The following is a 26,746-nucleotide window of genomic DNA, read 5'->3' as shown; positions in this document are numbered from 1 at the left end:
AGGCAAATACAACTACTCCCACCACCTAACAAACCTTGAGGATCACATGAAACAGAATATATTTTGGAGCTTCATTATTAACATTCTTATTTCTAAAACCAGATATATTCATATCAATTTTACGATTCATTAATGAAGGCGTTAATATCTAAATCTACATTCATACCCTTGGGGTAAAGAGACTGTAGCTCGTGCATCCAGAACATTTCTAAGCGAGAGACACCTCTAGTTAAAGCCCCACCCCTCCATGGGGGGGTATATTTATTGATTATCATAAATAATGAACCAATGGGGTCACTATTATGCGCCTCTTTATAATGTCTTGGGACACTATGTTTTGAATCACGACCTTTGATGAGGCTAATATGTTCACTCACTCTTTTCGTGAAGGTCCTGGTTGTTCGGCCCACATATTGTTTGCCACATGGGCAAACTATTAGGTAAACGACATATCTCGTATTACATGTACAAAAGGGTTTAACAGTATATCTCTTCCCTGTAGTTGTTGAGGTAAATTCCGTTAGTTTTCTTCTTATTGGTATATTATGTCGACATACGACACATTTTTTACAGGGATAAAACCCTGTCCAATCGTGGAAGAAGGAAGGACGTACTGGAGGGTTAACAATATTGGGTGCTACTCGTCCCTGTAAGGATGGTGCTCCTCTAAAGATAATCTTGGCTTGTTCCGGCACTATTGTTCCCAAGACGTTATCTTGTTTTAATACTCCCCAATGTTTTCTTATAATACTCTTAATTTGTTTATGTTGTATTGAGTATGTAGTTGATAATGCCCATTTATACGTAATGTCCGGGTCTCTTTCATGTTTGGTTAATAGAAGGGTGTTTCTGTCTATATTGGTCACTCTTTGAAGCTCAGTATCAAGATCTATTTGATTGTACCCTTTATCTAGAAATCTCTGTTTCAAGACCTCAGCTTGTGAAATGAATGTGTCCACATCAGTACAGTTCCTACGAAGCCTTAAAAATTGGCTCCGAGGGACAGCACTAAGCCAGGAACTAAGATGACAGCTGTCTCTGGGGATGAAACTGTTCCGGTCCGTTGATTTGAAGTAGGTATTAAACTTAAATTGACCGTCTACAATTTTAATCTCTAGATCTAAAAAATGTATCCCGATTTTACTAGCTTCGTAGGTAAGAGAGATGCCTCTATTATTCGAGTTCAGATCTTCAAAAAAATCGGCTAAGGTCTCAAAGGTGCCACTCCATAGGAGGAGGATGTCGTCTATGTATCTTGCCCACAGCACCAACGATGTCTTAGTGGGCATATAAGTAAGTATGGCAGCAGTGGCAAGGTACCCCAGAGGAAGTCTAATGAGATGAAACGCGTCGGGAGACTCCACTGCCTGCCATTTAATCTATTTTAAGCGCTTTTTTACCATGGAATATGTAAGTTTTCTACCACAATAAATTTTATTTTTTTTAAACGGTATCACACTATGTGGCCCCTTTTTTACTTTTCATGAGCCACTACTGAATTGGGCCATACAAGAAAGAAATCTGCTGGGAGCCTTGGATACAGCATCCGGATTTCATATCGGCCCAGCGGGACACTTCACTTATTGCCCGGTGGCAATACAAGTATTTCTGACTCAAGGGATATACGTCTCTGTGAGTCCAACGGTTCTGGTAAGCCTCCATCATTATACACCACTTGTTTTCAACCTATGTGACGTAGAGACATCATCATCTATCTTGGATTCTCATTATTTCCAGTTTCTACAAAAATAGACATTTATGGACATTTGAAGAACCATTTAGAATATATGGTGTTGGGAACTAAATGGTTATATATATATATTTTTTTCCTTTTTTTTTACTTATTGCTCCTTTCATTTAACTATGGGGTATATAGACACTACCATCAGAATTTGACCCTTTATTGGTTTATATATTTCCTTCAGGTGAATAGATATCTATCTAGGTTCTTCTTGGTACCACCCCCTTAGTTTGTGGTGGTTCAAATTGGTCACTATGCTTTTTGTGACTTGTTTGTGATTTAACATTAGCGCTACACTGTTTATATACATCAACTTTAATGGCATCCCAGTCCTAGTCCGTAGGGTTTAATATTGAGTTGGCCCACCATTTGCAGCTATAACAGCTTCAACTCTTCTGGGATGGTTGTCCACAAGGTTTAGGAGTGTGTCTATGGGAATGTTTGACCATTCTTCCAGAAGTGCATTTGTGAGGACAGGCACTGATGTTGGATGAGAAGGCCTGGCTCGCAGTCTCCGCTCTAATTCATCCCAAAGGTGTTAAAACTGGCATGCCATTAAAGTTCATGTGTGTGAGGGCAGGTGTCCCAATACTTTTGGGAATATAGTGTGTATACTTTCTTATCTTCAGCCCGCTTCAGACTGAAAAAAAAAGCCCAAATGATTGTTCACTTTCTGTGTCTCTTACCTGCTGCTCTGCACTCTGTGCGTCCGGATTAATAGACTCCAGTGTTAGGACTATGGGTTTGGAGGACTGTTGCTCCACCATGGGCTGAAGGACTTGGGCCAGATCTTGCACCTCGTACATCTCGGTATGCAGCGCCTCAGCTTCCACCTTCTCTCCGCTCTGCAACACTATGGCCTACACAATGCTGCCATACTTCATCTGCATGGGAATGCTATGCAGCGCCGTCACAGTGCTTGGCTCCTCCCTTCCAGAGTTTAGGTACAGCGACGTCCCGACCTGTGGTCATACGATGTTTCAGGACACTCCGTTTTCAGTGGAGGTGATCTCCGTCTTCAGTGGTGGTGATCTCCGTCTTCAGTGGTGGTGATCTCCGTCTTCAGTGGTGGCGATTTCTGACTTCAGTGGTGGGGATCTCCGTCTTTAGTGGTGGTGATCTCCGTCTTCAGTGGTGGCGATCTCCGTCTTCAGTGGTGGGGATTTCCGTCTTCAGTGGTGGCGATCTCCGTCTTCAGTGGTGGGGATTTCCGTCTTCAGTGGGGGGGATTTCCGTCTTCAGTGGTGGGGATCTCCGTCTTCACTGGTGGGGATCTCCGTCTTCACTGGTGGGGATCTCCGTCTTCAGCTGTGAGGATCTCCGTCTTCAGCTGTGGGGATCTCCGTCTTTAGTGGTGGGGATCTCCGTCTTCAGTGGTGGGAATCTCAGTTTCCTCCTCCTCTAACATAGAAGTCTGAAATGAAAGAAAATAAATTCAAGTGATTATAAACATATAAATATATATATCACATAACAGACATGTTATACTTCCTTGTTCTGTGTAATGGGTTTGCACAGAGCAGCCCCAATCCTTCACTAGTTGGGTCCCCCGCCGACGCTCCTGGGGGCTCCTTCCCCCACTGACATTCCTGGGGGCTCCCTTCCCCCACTGACATTCTGAGGGACTCCCTCCCCCCTTGCCCCCATAGCAGGTCGCTAGCTATGGCGCTGCATACTGAAGGTTTTGTAACTTCATGGAGAGAATACATTAGGGTAACACACCTTCCGGATTCAGAACCACTTTAACATCTTGCGGACCGCCCATCCACAATGTACTGCAGACAGGCGGCCCATGCAGGCAAAGCGACTTCCCGGTACGTAGCAGATTGCCTTCCGGTTTAGGTTGCGTGCACGCGCCCCCCCCCGGCCGACACCTGCTGTGATTATACCAAGTGGAAGTCTGTTAACAATTCCCGGCCGATGATTCATGGCTGGGACCCGCTGATCGGCTGTGTCCAATCACAGCCCTGACCCCTGTGCTGACAATCAACACAGGGCCCTGTACAGCAGAGAGGAAACGATCTCTCTGTTTCTCATCCCTGCAAAGCAAAAAACAGAGAAATCTGTTAGTAAAAGCGGCACATAATCCACACATTACATATTGTTAGGCACACATTTAACCCCTTAATCACCCCTAGATCTTGCCCCCTTCCCAGCCAGTGACAGTGTATAGCAGCGATGTGAACCTTGGCTCCCCAGATGTTTTGGAACTACATTTCTCACAAAGCTCAACTACACTGCAAAGTGCATGAGCATGATCGGAAATGTAGTTCCAAAACATGTATGGTACCAAGGTTCACCATCACTGGTGTATAGTATTAGCACTGATCAAGGTGATGGGGGGGTGCTAGACCAGGTGATGGGGGGGCTAGAACAGATGATGGGGGGGAGCTAGAACAGATGAGGGGGGAGCTAGAACAGGTGATGGGGGGAGCTAGAACAGGTGATGGGGGAGCTAGAACAGGTGATGGGGGGAGCTATAACAGATGAGGGGGGAGTTAGAACAGGTGATAGGGGGAGCTAGAACAGGGGCGGGGGGAGCTAGAACAGGTGATGGGGGGAGCTAGAACAGGTGATGAGGGGGGCTAGAACAGGGGCAGGGGAGCTAGAACAGGTGATGGGGAGCTAGAACAGATGAGGGGGGAGCTAGAACAGGTGATGGGGGGAGCTAGAACAGGTGATGGGGGGGTGCTAGAACAGATGATGGGGGGGACCTAGAACAGATGAGGGGGGAGCTAGAACAGGTGATGAGGGGAGCTAGAACAGGTGATGGGGGGGTGCTAGAACAGGTGATGAGGGGAGCTAGAACAGGTGATGGGGGGAGCTAGAACAGGTGATGGGGGGGTGCTAGAACAGATGATGGGGGGGACCTAGAACAGATGAGGGGGGAGCTAGAACAGGTGATGGGGGGGTGCTAGAACAGGTGATGGGGGGGCTAGAACAGATGATGGGGGGAGCTAGAACAGATGAGGGGGGAGCTAGAACAGGTGATGGGGGAGCTAGAACAGGTGATGGGGGGAGCTAGAACAGGTGATGGGGGGAGCTATAACAGATGAGGGGGGAGTTAGAACAGGTGATAGGGGGAGCTAGAACAGCGGCGGGGGGAGCTAGAACAGGTGATGGGGGAGCTAGAACAGGTGATGGGGGGGCTAGAACAGTGGCGGGGGGAGCTAGAACAGGTGATAGGGGGAGCTAGAACAGGGGCGGGGGGAGCTAGAACAGGTGATGGGGGGAGCTAGAATAGGTGATGGGGGGGGCTAGAACAGGGGCGGGGGGAGCTAGAACAGATGAGGGGGGAGCTAGAACAGGTGATGGGGGGGGAGCTAGAACAGGTGATGGGGGGGAGCTAGAACAGGTGATAGGGGGAGCTAGAACAGGGGCGGGGGGAGGTAGAATAGTTGATGGGGGAGCTAGAACAGGTGGGGTGTGTTTTCTTACCTTAATACAGGTAATGCAATAAAGCGTATCTTCCCCCAAGATAACCACTTTCCTTCTCTTGATCCCGCCCCCCCAACAACACAAATAGCTACATTTTATTGTTGTTTGTTTACTCGCTTTTTTATCATTACATTACATACACCTGGAAGAGTTGGCATCCTCCCTGTAACTTCACAGAAGAATATGGCGGCACAGGACTTGAGCGGCGGGCGCTGAGAAGAGGATCTCAGCAGGACAACCCTGGATCCGTTGGGTAGGCGAGTATCTGAATTGAGGACAACCCAGCAGCAGGTAAGGACAAAAGGAAAAATCCTGAAGCTTTACTATAACTTTAACCACTTCCCACCTGCAATGTACTGCGGGTGAGCGGCCGCTGTAGGCCAGGTGGCGTACCTGTAATGTGTAAAGTGTAAAGTGACCCGTAAGTCGCTGCCTACCTGCGGGTTTAGGGCACCCACATGCAGCCCCCCCCCCCCACACCCAGCTGCCAATGTGATTGTACACAGCGGGAGACTGTCAGCAAGTCCTGGCCAATGATTCACAGCTGGGACCTGCTGATCGTCACAGTCCAGAGCTCTATGTTGGTAAACAACACAGAACTCTGTACAGAGGAAGCGATCTGTCAGTTTCTCATCCCGCACAGAGAGGTCTTCAGTAAAAAGCAGCACACATTACACATAGTAAACCTAGTCAGGTACACAGGTAACCCCTTTGATCTCCCTTAGATGTTAACCCCTTCCCAGCCCGTGTCATCAGTACAGTGACAGTGTATAGTATTATCAGTGTTCTCTGTATTAGTTTCACTGGTGAGGTCAGTGGCAGTTAGTCAGTCCCCCCCCCCTCCAGTGTCAGTTCACAGTCCAACTATAAGACACTGATCACCGCCATTAGTGATTCACAAACTATGGGATAGTTACTAGAATTGTTTTTTCTTTTAAGACGCTATAACTTTCATGCACACCAATCAATATACTCTGATTGAGATTTTTTTGTATCAAAGATATGTAATAGAATACATTTTGGTCTAAACGTTGGCCAGTAGACCCTAAGAAAATTGGACAAACGATCATGTGCTTTTCCTCGATGTTTCACAGAAAGTCGAAACTGAGGATGGTACTAATTGTAGGAAAATTCTGGGGTGACATTTGGGTATTTTTGTTGTTGTTTATGGTTTCTGATGGCGCACAGACTTTCATATCCGATTCTTCTCACAGTGCATATTATAAGTGGTTGTAGTCATCCAGGTGGGAGGCAGGACGTTCCAGTCATTTGAGTTAGGAAGGGGGGCAGGGCTGTCCTCTTCCCCACCCCTGTTGTTCACCCTCGCCATAGAGCCTTTGGTGGCCAAAATTAGAGCTGGGGACTCTGTGGAGGGCTTTAGGTCTGGAGCACTCCATGAAAAGATACTATTATATGCTGACGTCATGTTATCACTGATAGGAGACACAGGCCCTTCACGGTGATGGAAATAATCTCTGAGTTTAGCAGGTATTCCCATCTGACTATAAATTGGATGAAGTCAGCTCTACTACAACTGGACCAAGCCCTAGATCCTCAGCTATCTTCCTTTTGTCCAGTACCAGTGGGAACGTAGTTTGGATACCTAGGGATTATAATCTATTCCGAGATCCCCGACTACTGTAACTTAAATATTCTTCCACTACTGTCACGGTTCAGGGACAAGGTCAAGATATGGACCAAGTTATGGCTTATGGTGGCCGGTAGAGCAAACGTAGTTTTTCGCACACTGCTTTGGAAATCGGGGTCCTGCCAGGCTTAGGCTGGAACAGTTACAACGGTCCAAAAACAATGGGGGGCTGGCCTTTCCCGAATCCCTGGCTGTATTAGTTAGCGGCCAAGCTGCAACAGATGGTGAATGATACGAGCTCCATGGAGGGGGTGACTAGCGATTCCACACTGGCGGTGGCACTGTAGGGGCCCAGACTCTCCCGGAGGGTTTGGAAGCCCACCTCTTTCTGAAATCGAATAAATCATACCCCAATTATAGGTTAATGAAGAAGATCTGGACCCAGGCAAAACAGCTACAAGTGTCAGGTTTTACTGCATATAGCCCAATATGGAACAACCATGCCTATCCGGAACTGGTGCGCTGGGTATATTGGATAGATTTCCTAATACAGCCATGGAGAAATGGGAGAAGGATGTAGGTGCCATCACTGGAGATCACTGGACTGAGGCCTTGGAGTCTGTCTGTTGTAGTTCTTTTAATGTAACCCAAAGATTGTTACAATTAAATATACTATTACGAGTACATTGCACCCCCCTTAATTCGCTAGTAAACCGCAAAAAAAAAAAAAAAAAAACACCCTGCAAGACAGTAGCCTAATGTGCTAGTATGCCTCGCATACTAGCACTTAATGAAATGCCTTAGAACAAAGCTCCTGCAGCTCGCCCAGTCACCGCTGAAGGAGCTGACATGTTCCTTCTGCATTTCTTCCAGGATCGCTGGCTCCAGTGCTGTGAGTGGTCGGAGCCGCGATTACGTTACTCCCGCGCATGCGTGCTGGAGCCCTCCGTTCCCGGCACAGACCACCGGACCTGCAGAGCGCACGCGCCGCTGACTTCAGGCATGCAGGTTTAGGAGATCTTCTTTTTACCTACAGGTATGCCTTATTATAGGCCTTATTATAGGCTTTATTATAGGCTTACCTGTATCACTATGCAGGCAATACAACCGCTTTAGGTGGTTCACCCTGGGGTTACGCTCTGGTCCATTATGTGTTCGGTGTGGTAGAGACAATGGGGACCTTATAAGTCTTTTGTGGAGGTGCCTGAAGTTGTATAGACACTGGACTTGTGTGGTACAAACCATTAACACTGCTTATCAACTGTCTATACTATTTGACCTTAAATTGTGCCTATTAGTCATTCTAGATCAGTGATGGTGAACCTTGGCACCTCAGATGTTTTGGAACTACATTTCCCACGACGCTCATGGACTCTGCAGTGTAGTGGAGCATCATGGGAAATGTATTTCCAAAACATCTGGGGTGCCAAGGTTCGCCATCACTGTTCTAGATGATATAATATAAGATGCTTATGTCAGGTGGGCCGGATCCAGAGCTCTTTTCCAAGCCCATAAGCTTCTCTTGCAGCATTGGATTTCACGGTTTCCCCCTACGTCAGAGATGATGATGGCCCCTATGGGTGTAACGCTATGAACGTCTGATATATCAACATTGGGGTAATCTGTCCCGCTTTGATAAGAAGATATGGGGAAGCTGGCTTGCTATACCAGGCCTGGCTCTGATGGACTTAGTCCTGGATAGATCACTACTATAAAAAATGAATGTTTATATACATATATATATGTTTCTATGTACCTTCTTAGGTATGGTGGGTTGGGTGATTACTATATGGTGTTTCCATAAGTATTTATACAGTGGGTTGCGGACATGCTATGCATACCAACTCGTACCTCTAAATATTTTGTCTGTTGAAGTAGAAAACTTTCTGCAAAGTAATGTGTGACATTTCTCCGGAATGTGAATTGAACTTGTTTTGTTTGTCGGTTCTCAATAAACTCTTTTTCTGGTTAAAAAAAAATAAAAAAAATAGTGCTTGTAAAAGTATTTTATTTATTTTTATAGAACAAACTTGTCTATACTTACCTAATCTGCACAGAGTGGCCCCCGAACCTCCTCTTCTCGGGTCCCATGCCAGTGCTCCTGGCTCCACCTCTCTGTCCAGTGCCCCCATGGGAAGCTTCTACCCGTTGTGGCACTTGTGTGTGCTCGCTCCTGAGCCTCACTGCTGCATATATTGACCCAGACAGCAGGACTCACCCACCCCCCCCCCATCAAAACCCCCGGTTTTGATTGACAGCATCGGGAGCTAATGGGCAAAGCCAGTGAGACCCGGTAGTGAGGATAGAGAAGAGCTGCAAATGTGCACAGCACTGGATCCAATGAGGGCTGAACATTTTTAACCTTAAAGGGGTTGTAAACCCCCGCCATTTTTAATCTTTCAGCCATTTTTCCAAAACCTTCTTTGCTGCAGCAGCGCCCCCAAGCCCCCCTTACACTTACCTGAGCTCCGTTGTTCCCACGATTGGAATGAGCACACCAGCCCCGGTCGGTGTCTCATGTACTGATTGGATAGATTGATAGCAGCGCCGCTGCTGTCAATCAAATCCAATTGATTCGGGTGCCGGGGGGGCGGAGCAGGGTCTATCTATGTCTACGGACACAGCAGCAGCTCTCATGAGAACTTGCAAGGAATGGAGGGGGGATGAGTGATAAGAGGGCCAATGAAAGCTGCAGAGCTGGAGGTGTGCCTCTGTGTAAATCCAGGAAGTGAACAGGCAGCAGCTTCAGCTGCCCACAGTTACAATGGATGCAGCCAGACTCAGGGGGAGGGAGATTTCTGCAGCATATTTGGCAAGTACAGAATCCCAGTATATATAAAGTAATATGCAAAGTGGTTGGAGGGAAGCTTCAGAATGGCAAAGATGTTATTACAAAGGATGTGAGCAGACTGCAGTTCCTCTTTAATCCCTTTGCACCTAATGCCGCGTACACACGAGCAGACTCTTTGACCGGACTAGTCCGACGGTCTATCCGACTGACTTTTGGCGGACTTTCCTAGCGAACGGACTTGCCTACACACGATCACACCAAACTCCGACGGATTCGTAGGTGATGACGTACGACCGGACTAAAATAAGGAAGTTGATAGCCAGTAGCCAATAGCTGCCCTAGCGTCGGTTTTAGCCCGTCGGACTAGCATACAGACAAGCGGATGTTTCGACCGGACTCGAGTCCGTCGGAAAGATTTTATTTCTAGGTCCCTCGGACTTTTGGGGAAAAAAAAGTCCGCTGGAGCCCACACACGATCGAATTGTCCGACGGAGTCCACCGGACCAAGTCTGCCGGAAAGTCCGCTCGTGTGTACGCGGCATTGGGGTGAAACAAATCTTAATGCCCAAGCCCAATTTTGCAACTTTGACCTGTGTTAGTAAAACCGTACATTTCATCACAGCGACTTTGTGCATCCCGGTGGGTTATACCGCGTTTTCTTCAGGACAAATTGGGCTTCCATTTGGTGGTAAATGGTTGTGGATATCGCCTGATTTATTTTTTTTTTTTATTATCAAAGGAAAACTGGCCCAAATTAGTGAAAAAAAAATTTTTTTTTCAATTTAGCTGTATATTTCTTGTTACTACCATAACCTACCACCAAAGAGCAACCCAAATTCTCCCACTCTGGACGATCGCAGCGATACTACATATGTGTATGTTGGTTGTTGTTTGTACCCGAAGTACAGCCCAGAAACAATCGTTTTTTTGCTTTTTTTTTTTCCTTGTCCTACCAAAAAACACACCTACACTAATGCCGCGTACACACCACCGGTTTAGCCATCGTAATAAACTCAGACGGTTTCTCCAACGTAACTCCGACGGAATTCCATTCAAGCGGTCTTTCCCACACACGGTCAACCCAAAGTCCTGACGAAAGTCCGACCGTCCAGAACGCGGTGACGTACAACGCTTACAACGGTACTAGAAAAAGGAAGTTCAATAGCCAGTAGCCAATAGCTTCCGTCTCGTACTTGCTTCAGAGCATGCGTCGTATTTTGTCCATCGGACCACCATACAGACGATCGGATTTCGGATAGGAATTGGGCCCGTCGGAAAGATTTAGAACATGTTCCATTTCTAGGTCCGTCAGATTTTTCCAAAAAAAAAGAGTCTGATGAGGCCCCACACACGATCGGTATATACGATGAAAAGCTTCCGTCAAGACTTTTTCTGTCGGACATTCCGCTCCTGTGTACGCGGCATAACACTCATTTAATACTTTCCAAAATATACTGACACAGACCTTTGACCCATAACCCTAACCCCTGGCATTGACCTAGATCAAACCTTGATCTAGGTATTTTTCTTTATTTTTTCTTTTCTTTATTTTACTTTTTTTTTTTTAACAGACTTTTTTTTTTCTCTTTCTGCAAGGAGCGAGAAAGATACATTTTATTATCCTTCTCCATTCACAGAAAGAAAAGAGAAAACACAGGGGCGGGCTTCACAGTGACTGATCACTGTGGTAGCCAATCAGAGGCGACCACAGCGATCAGGTGACCCGGAATCGGGAGATGAGGGTCCCAATTTTTAATACGGGGCCCAGGGCTCTCCGTGAGACCCCCGTCTCTGTGCTGCGCTGGGAGCGTGCCGGAGCACAAAGGGGGAAACACGTATATCCGGCCCCACGTAAAAAAAAAAAGGCCAGTCCAGTGAGGCCACATATATGTGTTACGTCGGCATGAAGTGGTGAAAGTGGTTGTAAAGGCACAAAGCCTATGTATGAAGGTAAAAAAAACCTTCGGTGTGCAGCAGCCCCCCCCCCCCTAATACTTACCTGAGCCCCATCTCCATCCAGCGATGTCCACAAGAGCCTTGGCTCTCAGGGGACTCACACTCTCAATTGGCTTTTGGGAGCAGCGGGAGCCATTGGCTGTCAATCACAGCCAGTGAGCCAATCAGGGGGCGGGGCCAAGCAGTGGCTCCGTGTCTGAATGGACACACAGAGCAGCAGCTCGGCTCAGGTGCCCCCATAGTAAGCCGTTTGCCGAGGGGGCATCTGGCAAGGAGGGAGGGGCCAGGGGACCCGAGAAGAGGAGGATCGGGATTGCTCTGTGCAAAACCATTACACAGCACAGGCAAGTATAAAAGGTTTGTTATATTAGAAAGAAAAAAAAAACTTTAGTATTACTTTAATACAATACATTAATGTAATAAAAAGTTTAAGCTTTAGAACCACTATAAATGAGAATCGTTAGTTCTGTTCACCCCGGAGAAAAGTTTTGGAGTTGGTCCCTTTTAACCGCTTGCCGACCAGTTATACGTCGGCAGGTTGGCTCGTCTGTGCGATTCGCCATAGCTGAACGTCGGCCACCCGCGATCGCTCCACAGAGAGCCAGAACGGGGATCTGTTTGTTTGCGTTGACAGATTCTGACTGGGGAATAGTGATTAGGAACAGCGATCTCTCTCTACTCCCTATCAGTCCCCTCCCCCCCACCGTTAGAATCACTCCCTAGGGAACACACTTAACCCCTTGATCGCCCCCTAGTGCTATCCCCTTCCCTGCCAGAGACATTTATACAGTAATCAGTGGCTATTTTTAGCTATGATCACTGTAAGAATGTCACTAGTCCCCAAAAAAGTGTCAAAAGTGTCCGATCTATCCGCTGCAATGTCGCGGTCCCGCTAAAAATCGCTGATCACTGCCATTAGTAAAATAATAATAATAATAAAAATGCCATAAATCTATCCCCTATTTTATAGACGCTATAACTTTTGCGCAAACCAATCAATTTACGCTTATTGCGATTTTTTTACCAAAAATATGCAGAAGAATACATATCGGCCTAAACTGATGAAGAAATGTATTTATTTATTTTTTGGGATATTTATTAGAGCAAAAAGTTAAAAATATTGTTTGTTTTTTTCAAAATTGTTGGTCTTTCTTTGTTTATAGCGCAAAAAATAAAAACCGCAGAGGTGATCAAATACCACCAAAAGAAAGCTCTATTTGTGGGGAAAAAAAGACGTCAATTTTGTTGGTATACAACGTCGCACGACCGCACAATTGTCAGTTAAAGCGACGCAGTGCCGTATCGCAAAAAAATGGCCTGGTCATTAAGGGGGTAAATCCTTCCGGGGCTGAAGTGGTTAATGTCTGAATCTGATGTGGAGAATTGTGTACCCACTGTACGAGATTGTTCCTTCTGATTTTCTCATAGTGTGTACCCAGCTTATAGAAAATAACTATTCTCTACTCCAGCCTTTTTCAACCATGGTGCCTCTTCTAGGCTCTTCAGGGGGGCCTTGGCAAAACGCCTACAAATTGCCCTCAAAAATTGTCGTCAGCAGTCCAGAGGATGGATCAAGCCTGCCTCTTTGTTACACAAAGTCGAAGATTTTTTTATTGTGCAGCAATAAAAACCTTGGGCACCGCGCGGGCCAGCTAACCACCGATGACATGATGGGTTGATAAAGACGATGTTGGGTGCCCAAAAGAGGTCCTTGTTTGCCCCTTTCCTCAGCACTGGGGCAAGGTCAGCTGAGGGAGAGAAATGGAGGAAGAAGAGAAATACTGAAATACTTACCAGTATGTAAAGGTGTCTTTGCTTTGGAGGAATAAGTTACCTCTAATGTTGGGTGTCCTACGTGTGTAGATGCTGCTGTGTTATGAAAAACGTATTCAATTTCCTTTTTTTACATTTTAGAATAGGATGCCTCGAGACGGAATATCAAAGGGTGACTTGACTGAAAAAAAGGTTAAGAAATTCTTCTCTACTCTATCCTAGACTAAAGGTGGTGCTGTGACTTCAGGTGTGCAATCCATGGATCCCTGTATGGAGGGAATACACCATCCCACTGTGTGCAATACAAACAGAAAGTGCTACACCCAACCCAGAGCATAATAGAATGTGCTGAGAGTTCAAAAATAAACATGTGTGACCACTTCCTCTTCCAGCCGCCCTACACTGAGCTGCCGTCTCCCCTCTTCTTCCTCCACCGAGCTGACTTCTCCCCTCTTCCTCCTCCACCGAGCAGACTTTCCCCTCTTCCTCCTCCACCAAGCAGACTTCTCCCCTCTTCTTCCTCCACCTAGCAGACTTTTCCCTCTTCCTCCTCCACCGAGCAGACTTCTCCCCTCTTCCTCCTCCACCGAGCAGACTTTCCCCTCTTCCTCCTCCACCGAGCTGACTTCTCCCCTCTTCTTCCTCCACCTAGCAGACTTTTCCCTCTTCCTCCTCCACCGAGCAGACTTCTCCCCTCTTCCTCCTCCACCGAGCTGACTTCTCCCCTCTTCTTCCTCCACCGAGCTGATTCTCCCCTCTTCCTCCTCCACTGAGCTGACTTCTCCCCTCTTCTTCCTCCACCGAGCTGATTCTCCCCTCTTCCTCCTCCACTGAGCTGATTCTCCCCTCTTCCTCCTCCACTGAGCTGATTCTTCCCTCTTCCTCCTCCACTGAGCTGACTTCTCCCCTCTTCCTCCTCCACCGAGCTGATTCTCCCCTCTTCCTCCTCCACTGAGCTGACTTCTCCCCTCTTCCTCCTCCACCGAGCTGATTCTCCCCTCTTCCTCCTCCACTGAGCTGATTCTCCCCTCTTCCTCCTCCACCGAGCAGACTTCTCCCCTCTTCCTCCTCCACCGAGCTGACTTCTCCCCGCTTCCTCCCCCACGAGCTGACTTCTCCCCTCTTCGTCCTCCACCAAGCTGACTTCCCCCCTCTTCCTCCTCCACCGACCAGACTTCTCCCCTCTACCTCCTCCACCAAGCTGACTTCTCCCCTCTTCCTCCTCCACCGAGCTGATTCTCCCCTCTTCCTCCTCCACTGAGCTGACTTCTCCCCTCTTCCTCCTCCACCAAGCTGACTTCTCCCCTCTTCCTCCTCCACCGAGCTGATTCTCCCCTCTTCCTCCTCCACTGAGCTGACTTCTCCCCTCTTCCTCCTCCACTGAGCAAACTTCTCCCCTCTTCCTCCTCCACTGAGCTGACTTCTCCCCTCTTCCTCCTCCACTTAGCAGACCTCTCCCCTTTTCCTCCTCCACCGAGCTGACTTCTCCCCTCTTCCTCCTCCACTGAGCTGCCCTCTTCCTCCTCCACTGAGCAGACTTCTCCCCTCTTCCTCCTCCACCGAGCTGACTTCTCCCCTCTTCCTCCTCCACTGAGCTGCCCTCTTCCTCCTCCACCGAGCTGACTTCTCCCCTCTTCCTCCTCCACCAAGCTGACTTCTCCCCTCTTCCTCCCCCAAGAGCTGACTTCTCCCCTCTTCCTCCTCCACCGAGCTGACTTCTCCCCTCTTCCTCCCCCACCGAGCTGACTTCTCCCCTCTTCCTCCTCCACCAAGCTGACTTCTCCCCTCTTCCTCCCCCAAGAGCTGACTTCTCCCCTCTTCCTCCTCCACCAAGCTGACTTCTCCCCTCTTCGTCCTCCACCAAGCTGACTTCTCCCCTCTTCCTCCTCCACCGAGCAGACTTCTCCCCTCTTCCTCCTCCACTGAGCAGACTTCTCCCCTCTTCCTCCCCCAAGAGCTGACTTCTCCCCTCTTCCTCCTCCACCAAGCTGACTTCTCCCCTCTTCGTCCTCCACCAAGCTGACTTCTCCCCTCTTCCTCCTCCACCGAGCAGACTTCTCCCCTCTTCCTCCTCCACCGAGCAGACTTCTCCCCTCTTCCTCCTTTACTGAGCAGACTTCTCCCCTCTTCCTCCTCCACTGAGCTGACTTTTCCCCTCTTCCTCCTCCACCGAGCTGACTTCTCCCCTCTTCCTCCTCCACCGAGCTGACTTCTCCCCTCTTCCTCCTCCACTGAGCTGACTTCTCCCCTCTTCCTCCTCCACTGAGCTGCCCTCTTCCTCCTTCACTGAGCTGCCTTCTCCCCTCTTCCTCCTTCACTGAGCAGACTTCTCCCCTCTTCCTCCTTCACTGAGCTGCCTTCTCCCCTTTGCTGCCCTGCAGTAGTGTCAGCTCCGTCCTCTCATCATTGGCTGCACGTCTCTCTTGTGACCTGTGAGCTTGCAATCAGTCCAAGTCCCCACACAGGAGATTGGGTCAGTTCTATGTCTGTTTGTCTCTGTAGAAGCCAATATGTAGTCCATACCTCCGCTACGAACGAGAGCCTCACTCTCCTCTAACTATTGCTCACATTCCACCAGCATCTATGCTAGGATATTGGGTGGGGGTGGGGGAGGGGGCTGTCATGTCAGCACTGTATCAGGCACTTTAAAAATACTTTAATACAGAGCGGTGTGAAAGTAGCCAAATTGGTTGCTATTGGGAGATGAGAGATGCACAGAGGAGTGAAATGGACAATTTGTATTTCTTTTAAGCTTTTTGCTGCCAGAGCTGTTTTTGTGTTTTTAGCCCTGAAAATGACATGAAACCCCCAAACATGATGTTTTCTGAATGCAGACACCCTAGAGAATAAAATAGTGGTAGTACCATTTTTTTACGTCACACACTATTAACGCAAAGGTCTAGGAAACTGGAAATTTCAGAAAAAAAAACACACACTAAAGTGAATTTTAGGGGGCACAAATGCAATAAATTACCCACATTTTTGGTAGAATATAAAAGACAAGGTTGTGTCGAGTAAATAGATACCCAACATGCCAAACCTTAACTTTGTGTGTGCCCGTGAAATGGCGACAAACTTCAGTACCCTATATTTTCTATAGGCGACGTTACAAAAGCACCTTATAGGTATCAGTTTAGTGTTACGGAGTAGGTCTTGTGCTAGAATTATTGCTCTCACTCCGGGGTACACAGCGATATGTAACATGTATATCGCAATTGACGTTTTCCACACATAGGCGCCCCCGACCTATTTGTTTACATTCATACGTGCGTATATGTGGAGGTGAGGAGGCCTCAATTTTTTTGGGAGAGGGATTTTAATGCTTTTGGGTGTAACTTTTTTTTTTTTCCATCACATAGAGGGCAAAAAGTCCCCTATGTGATGTTTTTAGGTGACCGGTTCTCTTTATTGAGACATGCAGGGTCTAAAAGACTCCCAATGTCTCCCGTGATCACACGGATAGGCTGACCCGGAGGTGACATCATACACATCCCTTTCCAAGTCACAAGAAGGGTAGGGGAGTGAATGTGTGTCCGCTCTCCTCCCTCCCCTCCACCCGCCATGCCGGTCCCGGGCCCGCAGATGGGCAAGTGGAGCCCTGAAAGCATGGTTGGGTACCCAAATGCTTTCACCTGACAGGCTGGAATCCAGGTGGCTGCAGCCAAACCCCCCGCTCTACGACGTATGTACCAGGCAGCGAAAGGGTTAAATGAAGATTTTTGCAGGTTTGATCCCCGGTGGTTGGAGCACTGGGACACTACAGGGGGGTAAAACTGGAGAGTGAAGAATGTGGTGCAACTGTGCATGGGAGCCAATCAGCCAACTTCAGCTTCTTCAATGAAGCTTTGACAATAAGACCTGGAAGCTGATTGGTTTCTATGCAGAGCTGCTCCAGATTCTACACTCTCCAGTTTTAGTAAATCTCCCCCCAATGTCTACAACCCTCTTTGTCAGGGACAGTAGAATAAGGACTTGCTGGTCAATGAAGATGAAATACGAGGAGAATAATGCAGCCAGCCGCCCCGCATAGAATTAATTTGAATGCCTGAATCTGTTCAAAGTCCATAGAAGGAGGAACCCTCCTGGAGGACACATTGTGACGTGAGGTCTTCTCCTGCCTAGGATGATGTCCATCCTGCACACCGACTGGTTCTTCCTCGCCCAGCAGCCGGTGATGGCGGCATTGGTGTTTGTGGTTCTCATCGCTCTACTCCAGGCTCTATACCACATAAGAGCTAACAGGGAGCTGCACAGAGAACACGAGCAACTGCTGCACGACGTGGCCTACCTGAGCCTAGAGAAGGAAGAACTGGAGGAGGAGAGTCTCCATCTAATAGAGGAGAACTGTAAGATGACACAGAGGATTGACATTATCAGGTAAGTGCACCAGTCACCCTGTACTAGGTGGTGTGCACAGCTCAGTGTACAGGAAGGTAAGAAACGTCAATGTAGAAGAGACTTTGTATATCCGTCTGCATTCATATCACACTGGGGGTCCCTACATTCTACACATAACTTTACAGTCCTTCAGAGTTTAGGGGGGCCGATTGTGGCCAGTCAGTGTAGAAGAAATAATGCTTCCGGCTTGGTGGTCAGTGGGAGGAATAGTGTCCCATCATTGGTATCAGTGGGAGGAATAGTGTCCCATCATTGGTATCAGTGGAAGGAATAGTGCCCCATCACTGGTGTCAATGTGAAGAATAGTGCCCCATCATTGGTATCAGTGGAAGGAATAGTGCCCCATCACTGGTGTCGATGGGACGAATAGTGCCCCATCACTGGTGTCAGTAGGAGAAATAGTGCCCCATCATTGGTGTCAGTGGGAGGAATAGTGTCCCATCATTGGTGTAAGTGGGAGGAATAGTGCCCCATCATTGGTGTCAGTGGGAGGAATAGTGTTCCATCATTGGTATCAGTGGGAGGAATAGTGCCCCATCACTGATGTCAGTGGGAGGAATAGTGTCCCATCACTGGTGTCAGTGGGAGGAATAGTGCCCCATCATTGGTGTCAGTGGGAGGAATAGTGCCCCATTGTTGGTGTGAGGAATAGTGCCCCATCACTGGTAGGAATAGGGCCCCATCATTGGTGTCAGCGGGAAGAATAGTGCTCCATCATTGGTGTCAATAGAAGAATGATGCTCCATGGTTGGTATCAGTGGGAGGAATAGTGCCCCACCTTTGGTATCAGTGAAAGGAATAGTGCCCCATCAGTGGTGTAAGTGGGAGAAATAGTCCCTCAAGGGCCTAGTAAAGGCAAGCAAAGGGCCACATCCGGCCCTCGGGCAGCAGTTTGGAGAGTATGTGTATGACCTGTAAAGAGACAAAGTGAAATTGTCTTTCAGAAGGTGTCAGTGGTACTTGGATACGTTGGTGCTCCTCCGGCTCCTGGGATTTTTCTGTTGCTTCCTCACCCCACAATAACATTTATACAACCCGTGCAGGTTTGTGTGTTTTGGTAAGGCACTGGAAGTGGCAGTTTTTAGCCTGTCAAGTTAATCAACGCCCCCTATCTGCTGTGTGTTCCCTTACAGGGATAGGAACTTGTCCGATGTCTCGGAGGAGAACAATCAGCTGTTCCATGATGTGGCTCTGCTGACACTAGAAAAGCAGGAAATTCAGGAGAAAAATCAGTTTCTGCAAACGGAGAACCAAAACCTGCTGCAGACGGTGGCACAGCTGAGGTATGGGAGGCGATGGAAGGGACAATGTGCACCAAGGTTGGGTTATTCCTCCATTACTATATACATATCGTCTGTCTCTCACCAATATTCCTCCTTCCATTTTTAGTGCCAGAAGACCACCAGAGGCCAATGAGGAGGTCCCACCACAGATGTGGCAGAACTACGCCACCTTGCTGGAGGAAAACGAGAGACTGAAGGCGAAATATGAAAATCTTACTGTTCAGAGAGATCAAGCAATGCGATATTACCAACATGTGGACAAAGCTCGAACGCCAAACAAATGTCCCCTTTCCTAACAGAGTGAGGGGCAAATGTTCACACCTGGACTACATATCCTATTTCTAGACAGACAGTCCATTTTTTATCCTGGTTTAAAGGTCCCATATGTAGGCAGACTGTCACTGTATTATTCTGATCTAGAGGTTCCATGTGTAGATGGATAGTCCCTCTATTATCCTGAACTAGAGGTTCCATATGTAGATGGATAGTCCCTCTATTATCCCGATCTAGAGGTTCCATGTGCAGATGGATAGTCCCTCTATTATTCTGATCTAGAGGTTCCATGTGTAGATGGATAGTCCCTCTATTATCCTGATCTAGAGGTTCCATGTGTAGATGGAAAGTCCCTCTATTATCCTGATCTAGAGGTTCCATGTGTAGATGGATAGTCCCTCTATTATCCTGATCTAGAGGTTCCATGTGTAGATGGATAGTCCCTCTATATCCTGATCTAGAGGTTCCATGTGTAGATGGATAGTCCCTCTATTATCCTGATCTAGAGGTTCCATGTGTAGAGGTATAGTCCCTCTATTATTCTGATCTAGAGGTTCCATGTGTAGATGGATAGTCCCTCTATTATCCTGATCTAGAGGTTCCATGTGTAGATAGATAGTCCCTCTATATCCTGATCTAGAGGTTCCATGTGTAGATGGATAGTCCCTCTATTATCCTGATCTAGAGGTTCCATGTGTAGAGGTATAGTCCCTCTATTATTCTGATCTAGAGGTTCCATGTGTAGATGGATAGTCCCTCTATTATTCTGATCTAGATGTCTCATATCCAGGCTGACCCTCTATCCTGATCTAATGTTCCATAACTGGAAGGACTGTCGACATTACTCTCATCTAGAGGTCCCATCAGACTGGTTCTGTACTATTCTTATCTGCTTGTCTCAGAAGCACCTCTATTATTCTATTCTAGAGGCACCATATCCAGATAGACTGTGCCTGTTTTATTTTGGTTCAGATCCCCCATAACTAGATGGACTGTTCCTGTTACCTCCATTTAGATGTTCTCTTAAGCCAACCATACAGTGTGGAAAATAATGATTGGCTCCCCTGCAGATTGTGTAAGTTTGCCCACTTACAAAGAAATGAAGGGTCTATAATAGTTATCATAGGTGTATTATAAATTAGGGTTGCACCGCTACTAGTATAGGTGCAGACACCAAGCATTTGCATGTGCACTTGCACAAATGCTCCGATGCTTAATCTGATACCTCCAGGCGCGCCACATGAAGAGACGCCACGCAAGGGAGTTGGATGCATCATGCGCTGATTCCTGGCAGTCAATGGGTGGAGAAGACAGAGAGAATCAGCGTTGTGTTGCAGGCTACAGAACACCGTGTCGGCCATCTTGGTACACCCAGCATTTGCCCGCAGTAAGGCTTGTTAGATGTTACACGCAGCCAAGTTATGTTACAGCCAAATCAGTGCTGCATATTAGTGCCTCCTCATCAGTGCAGCCTCACCAGCGCACATCAGTGAAGGAGAAAAATTACTTATTTACAAAATTGTGCTTTGAAAACTGAAACATTAAATAAAAAATAAAAAGTATCAGTAATAAGTATCGGTGAGTACTTGGGGAAAAAAAATTTTTTTAAAAAGTACCGGTACTTGTACTCAGTCTTAAAAAAAGTGGTATCGTTGCAACCCTATTTTATTTTATAGAGACAGAATATCAACCAAAAATCCAGAAAAAACACACAATACAAATGTTATAAATGGAGTTGCAGTTCAGTGAGTAAAATAAGTATTTGATCCCCAAGCAAAACATGACTTAGTAGTTGGTGGAGAAACCCTTGTTGGCGATCACAGAGGTCAGACGTTTCTTGTAGGTGGTGATCAGGTTTTTTGGTCCACTCTTCTTTACAGATCTTCTCTAAGGCCTGGTTCACACCGATGCTTTTTTTTAAGTGGATTTTCAGTTTTGCAGAAACACACTACAGTCCATTCAACATGGTTTCCTCTGGGTCTTGTTCACATCTGTGCATTTTATGGAAAGGGCCAGGGAATTTTTTTCTGGTTTTTGGTTCCATAGACTTCAATGCATCAAAAGCGTGTTTTGAAAAAAGCAATATGCACCTGCAATATGCAAACTGCACTCTGCATAGGTGTGAACCAGGTCGGAATCCTTAAGGTTTCTTGGCTGTCGCTTGGCAACTCAAAGTTTCAGCTGCCCCCATAAATTTTCTATAGGATTAAGGTCTGGAGACTGGCTACACCACTCCAAGACCCATCTTCAGTGTTCTAGCTGAGGGAAGAAGGTTCTCCTCCAAGATCTTACAATACATGGTCCCGTCCATTGGACCCTCAATGTGGCAAAGTCGGCCTGAACCTTTATCAGAGAAACAGCCCCAAATCATCATGTTTCCACCTCCGTGTGTGACTGTAGGGATGATGTGACTGTAGGGATGGTGTGTGACTGTAGGGATGATGTGTGACTGTAGGGATGGTGTGTGACTGTAGGGATGGTGTGTGACTGTAGGGATGATGTGTGACTGTAGGGATGGTGTGTGACTGTAGGGATGGTGTGTGACTGTAGGGATGGTGTGTGACTGTAGGGATGGTGTGTGACTGTAGGGATGATGTGTGACTGTAGGGATGGTGTGTGACTGTAGGGATGGTGTGTGACTGTAGGGATGGTGTGTGACTGTAGGGATGATGTGTGACTGTAGGGATGGTGTGACTGTAGGGATGATGTGTGACTGTAGGGATGGTGTGTGACTGTAGGGATGGTGTCCTTAGGGTCATAGTCAGCATTTTTCTTCCTCCAAACACGGCGAGTCAAGTTAATGCCAAAGAGCTGAATTTTGGTGTCACCATTGACCACAGAACTTTTTCCAAATCCTTCTCTGAATCATTTAGATGTTGATTGGTAGACTTCAGACGTTCCTCTACATGTGTCTTCCTGAGGAGAGGGCCTTGCGGGGGCTACAGGATTTAAATCCATGGCGGTGTATTGTGTTACCAATGGTTTGTTTGGTGACTGAGGTCCCAACTGCCTTGAGATCCTTCACAAGCTCCTCCCGTGTAGTTCTGGGCTGATCCCTCACTTTTCTCATGACCATCCTCACCCCATGAGGAGAAATCTTCCATGGAACTCCAGACCGAGGACGATTGATGGTTATTTTGTATTTCTTCCATTTGAGAATAATCGCTCCAACAGTTGTCTCCTCCTCACCAAGCTTCTTGCTGATGGTCTTGTAGCCCATTCCAGCCTTGTGCAGGTCAACAATCTTCTCCCTGACGTCCTCTGACAGATCTTTGGTCTTCCCCATGATGGTGAGGATTGAATGGAAGAGATTCTGTGGACAGGTGTCTTTTATACACATAACGAGTTGTCGTTACGAGAACCTTCTTACATTGACAGGACTAATCTGTGTACCACATGATCACCTACTGTAGCCAGTCTGTGGGGGGCAGAATTATTGTTGGTTGGTTGGTTGGGGATCAAATACTTCTTTTACTCCATTTATAACATTTGTATTGTGTGTTTTTTCTGGATTTTTGGTTGATATTCTGTCTCTATCATATAAAATACACCTATGATAAAAATTATAGACCCTTCATTTCTTTGTAAGTGGGCAAAACTTACACAAACTGCAGGGGAGTCACTCATTATTTTCCCCCCACTGTATATGGTTGGAATCTCAGATGGTTCAGCAGGGAAATTCAAACCATCTATGGGCAGGCTGAATGTACCCAATTTGATCCATACAACCAGCATGTTGGATTTGTACATGTGATTAGAGCTGCACGATTAATCGTTAAACATCGTGATTCTCATTTTAGCCAAAATCATGCAGCTCTACATGTGAGATCACTGTATTGTCCAGGCAGGGATGGCTCCCTGCGCCCCCCCCCCAGGAAAGAAGAAAATAATCACACCATCTATGGCCGGCTTTATCCTGAAGAAGATTTACCAGAGAATGACAGAACTGAGGAGATGTGACCTCCATTGGTGAGGATTGATATCTCCTACCCTGTATGTGAGGAGCCAGATCACTGATATAAACCGAGGGAGATGTGCACCGTCTCTTCTATCCTCCCGGGAAAAGGGTGAAGAAAACGGTGGAACAGTGGGGGGGGGGGGGGGGGGGGTCATCAGACATTTCATACAAGTCCTTATGGGGGGGGCTTACATAGTAACAGTGTGGATTTTGTGACCCTTTATGAGTGTCAGTGCTGGTCATGGGTCTCTTCATACGTGGTGATGATATGTTGGATGGGCTGTATGTGGTGTCAGTATTGGCCATGTGTCACTACATAGATGTGTGCGGGGGAAGGGTTTGTCAGTAGTGACAGTTCAGGTCACATGATACCTCTGTATGTGGGGGAAGGGTGGTCTGTAGTGACAGTTCAGGTCACATGACACCTCTGTATGTGGGGGAAGGGTGGTCTGTAGTGACAGTTCAGGTCACATGACACCTCTGTATGTGGGGGAAGGGTGGTCTGTAGTGACAGTTCAGGTCACATGACACCTCTGTGTGTGGGGGAAGGGTGGTCTGTAGTGACAGTTCAGGTCACATGCCACCTCTGTGTGTGGGGGAAGGGTGGTCTGTAGTGACAGTTCAGGTCACATGTTACCTCTGTGTGTGGGGGAAGGGTGGTCTGTAGTGACAGTTCAGGTCACATGACACCTCTGTGTGTGGGGGAAGGGTGGTCTGTAGTGACAGTTCAGGTCACATGCCACCTCTGTGTGTGGGGGAAGGGTGGTCTGTAGTGACAGTTCAGGTCACATGACACCTCTGTGTGTGGGGGAAGCGTGGTCTGTAGTGACAGTTCAGGTCACATGACACCTCTGTGTGTGGGGGAAGGGTGGTCTGTAGTGACAGTTCAGGTCACATGACACCTCTGTGTGTGGGGGAAGGGTGGTCTGTAGTGACAGTTCAGGTCACATGTTACCTCTGTGTGTGGGGGAAGGGTTCACACGTCATCCCCAGTCTGATGTACATATAAGACATCTGTGAATGTTTCTGTAATAAAACATTTGTGAAATCTATTGAAGGTTTCATTTTCCCCTCTTTGGTTATCACATTGCAGACAATACACCGTGTGAGATGTGAGGAGGAGAGGAACTTCCACACCACCTAATAATTCCATACAAATAATACAATCTTCTATCTATACAACTACAAATGTAAAGGGTGCCGCTCACATCTAAATGTGTCCCGCACATCCAAATTCAGCTTCCAGGTTTTATTACCAAAGAATAATTGAACAAGCTGAGGTCAGAAGCTGATTGGTTGCTATGCAGAAATGTGACTCATTTTCCCTCTTTAGGCTTTAGTAAATAAACCCCCCTTGTCAGGAGCAGCTAGCGCTCCTACTCCTCATTCCAGCATCCGGGTTTTGTATATGGCATTCTCCTTGTCTGTGTCCCCCTGCAGGCTGATTGATGTGGTCAGTCTCTGGATGGAAACTTAAACCTGTTATAAGCCAACTAACTCCTCATTTGGATGATTGGGATAGAGAGTGATACATATGTTGTTCCTGATCTGTCTGTCTGCCTGCCCTGCTCTACTAGAATGGATCTCCCTGTGTATGATCTTGGACCAGATCTTGGACTATTCCCTGAACTCAGCCTGCCTTTTACCTGGACTGTCATAGAACCACATTACCTGTCTGCTTACCGCAAGTACCTGTTTGCTTAGTTCGCACATGCCCTGGGGTGGTGGCCAGATACTATAGCATTGTGTATAAGTCCTGGGGGCAGACGAGTACTGGTAGGCCTGCTTGCCTTATGGGAAAGGGGGCTGCTATAGGTGAAGAACACATTAGCCAGCTATAGTGTCTGACCACCTGCGTTAGGGGTAGACGTAACGCCTCTATGCAACTACAATCTTAACACATATGTACATATATCATAAGCATGGACAAGCGTGGCTTCTATAGTCCGTGAAGAAAACAATATTCCCAATAAAACACTTAATAGAGTAAACATAAAACAACTCTTCAAATCTTCTGATGATATATCTTACAGTTCCAATCCCATGTGTATGGCTCCACAACATGTTTTCTATCTCCAAACAAAACTGAGCCATCGCAATCCAGTTCTCCTGCTGCATCCGGCTCCTCCCACATGCTACATCAAGCCCATGTCCCTGATGAAGTCACGTGGGTGTGACGTAACGCGTGGCAGGAGCCAGATGCCGCAGGAGAATTGGATTGCGACTACACAGTCGCAAAAGGCATTTTTACATTTTTTCTTTGTTGTAAGTGCAATACTATTAATAAATGCTTGGTATATGGTTTACTACACTATGAGAGGCCATCCTATGTTTCCTTGAGTGCATCTGCAGCAGAGAAGACCGGAGGTCTCTTAAAGAGATACACACCAGGGATAACAAAAAGAGGAAATCGTCCAGAACGATAACCAGGAGGGGAGCGGATACCATAGCTATACCCCCCCGAAGGTAAAATGCCCGTCTAGGCCTAACACATGTTTTAGGTACTCATAGGAGGAAAGGTGGTGGGACCTACTTGGTGTGTTGGTGTGGAATTATGTTATTATTGTGCACAGAGTAGAGGAGGATTTTGTTTAGAGATAGAAAACACGTTTTGGAGCCATACACATGAGATCGGGACTATATTAAGCATCGTCATAAGATTTGAAGAGTTGCTTTATATTTATTCTATTAAGTGTTTTATTGGGTGTATTGTTTTCTTCATGGACTATTGAAGCGCTTTTCCACGCTTATGAAACACACTATATTGCCAAAGGTATAGGGACAACCTTTCAAATCATTGGGTTTAGGTGTTCCAATCCCCTCCATGGTCACAGGTGTATAGAATCACACACCTCGGGATGCAGATGGCTTCTACAAACGTTTGTGAAAGAACGGGGCGCTCTCAGGAGCTCAGAGAATCCAAGCGTGGTACCGTGATAGGTGGCCACCTGTGCAAGAAGTCCATCCTACTACTCAATATTCCACGGGCACCTGTTAGCAACAAAAAGAGAGAAAAATACCGCTCTCAAAAGCAAAAATCTAAAAAAAAAAAATAGCTGCAACAAAAACCATCAAATATCCATATGGTGCAAATCAGTCAAATCTATAAGTTGCGCTTACAAAGTGAACACTCAAAATAAGAAAATGATATTAAAGTGGGTGGTGGACTAACTGGTAAATAAGTGAACCAAAGATAAATAAAATCACTTAGTAACCAAATAAACATTGGATAAAAAAAAAAGAAGAAAGAAAGAAAGTCCATGAGCAGTTTGAAAAAAAGATCACTGATGGGGGGGAGGCAAGTCCACTGGGGGGGGAGCGGCTATCCAGGAGTCAGACACCTTCACCGAAGATAGGAGCAGGAGGAGAGATGAAGAGGAATCGTAGCCTCTCGTCCCCGTGATGATCAAAGACAGAAGGGACACTTCCGTTCGGAATTACAAACAGATGTAGCCCTCAGCACGGGCTGGGAGGAACTCCTCTTGCTTCGTAGCCTCACATCCCCGAGATGATCCGAGGAAAAAAGAGACACTTCTGTTCGGAGCTA

This window comes from Aquarana catesbeiana, linkage group LG12 (assembly GCF_042186555.1).
Source record: "Aquarana catesbeiana isolate 2022-GZ linkage group LG12, ASM4218655v1, whole genome shotgun sequence".
Taxonomy (NCBI): Eukaryota; Metazoa; Chordata; class Amphibia; order Anura; family Ranidae; genus Aquarana; species Aquarana catesbeiana.
The sequence above is the reverse complement of the archived record's forward strand: the minus strand, read 5'-3'. Positions refer to the sequence as shown.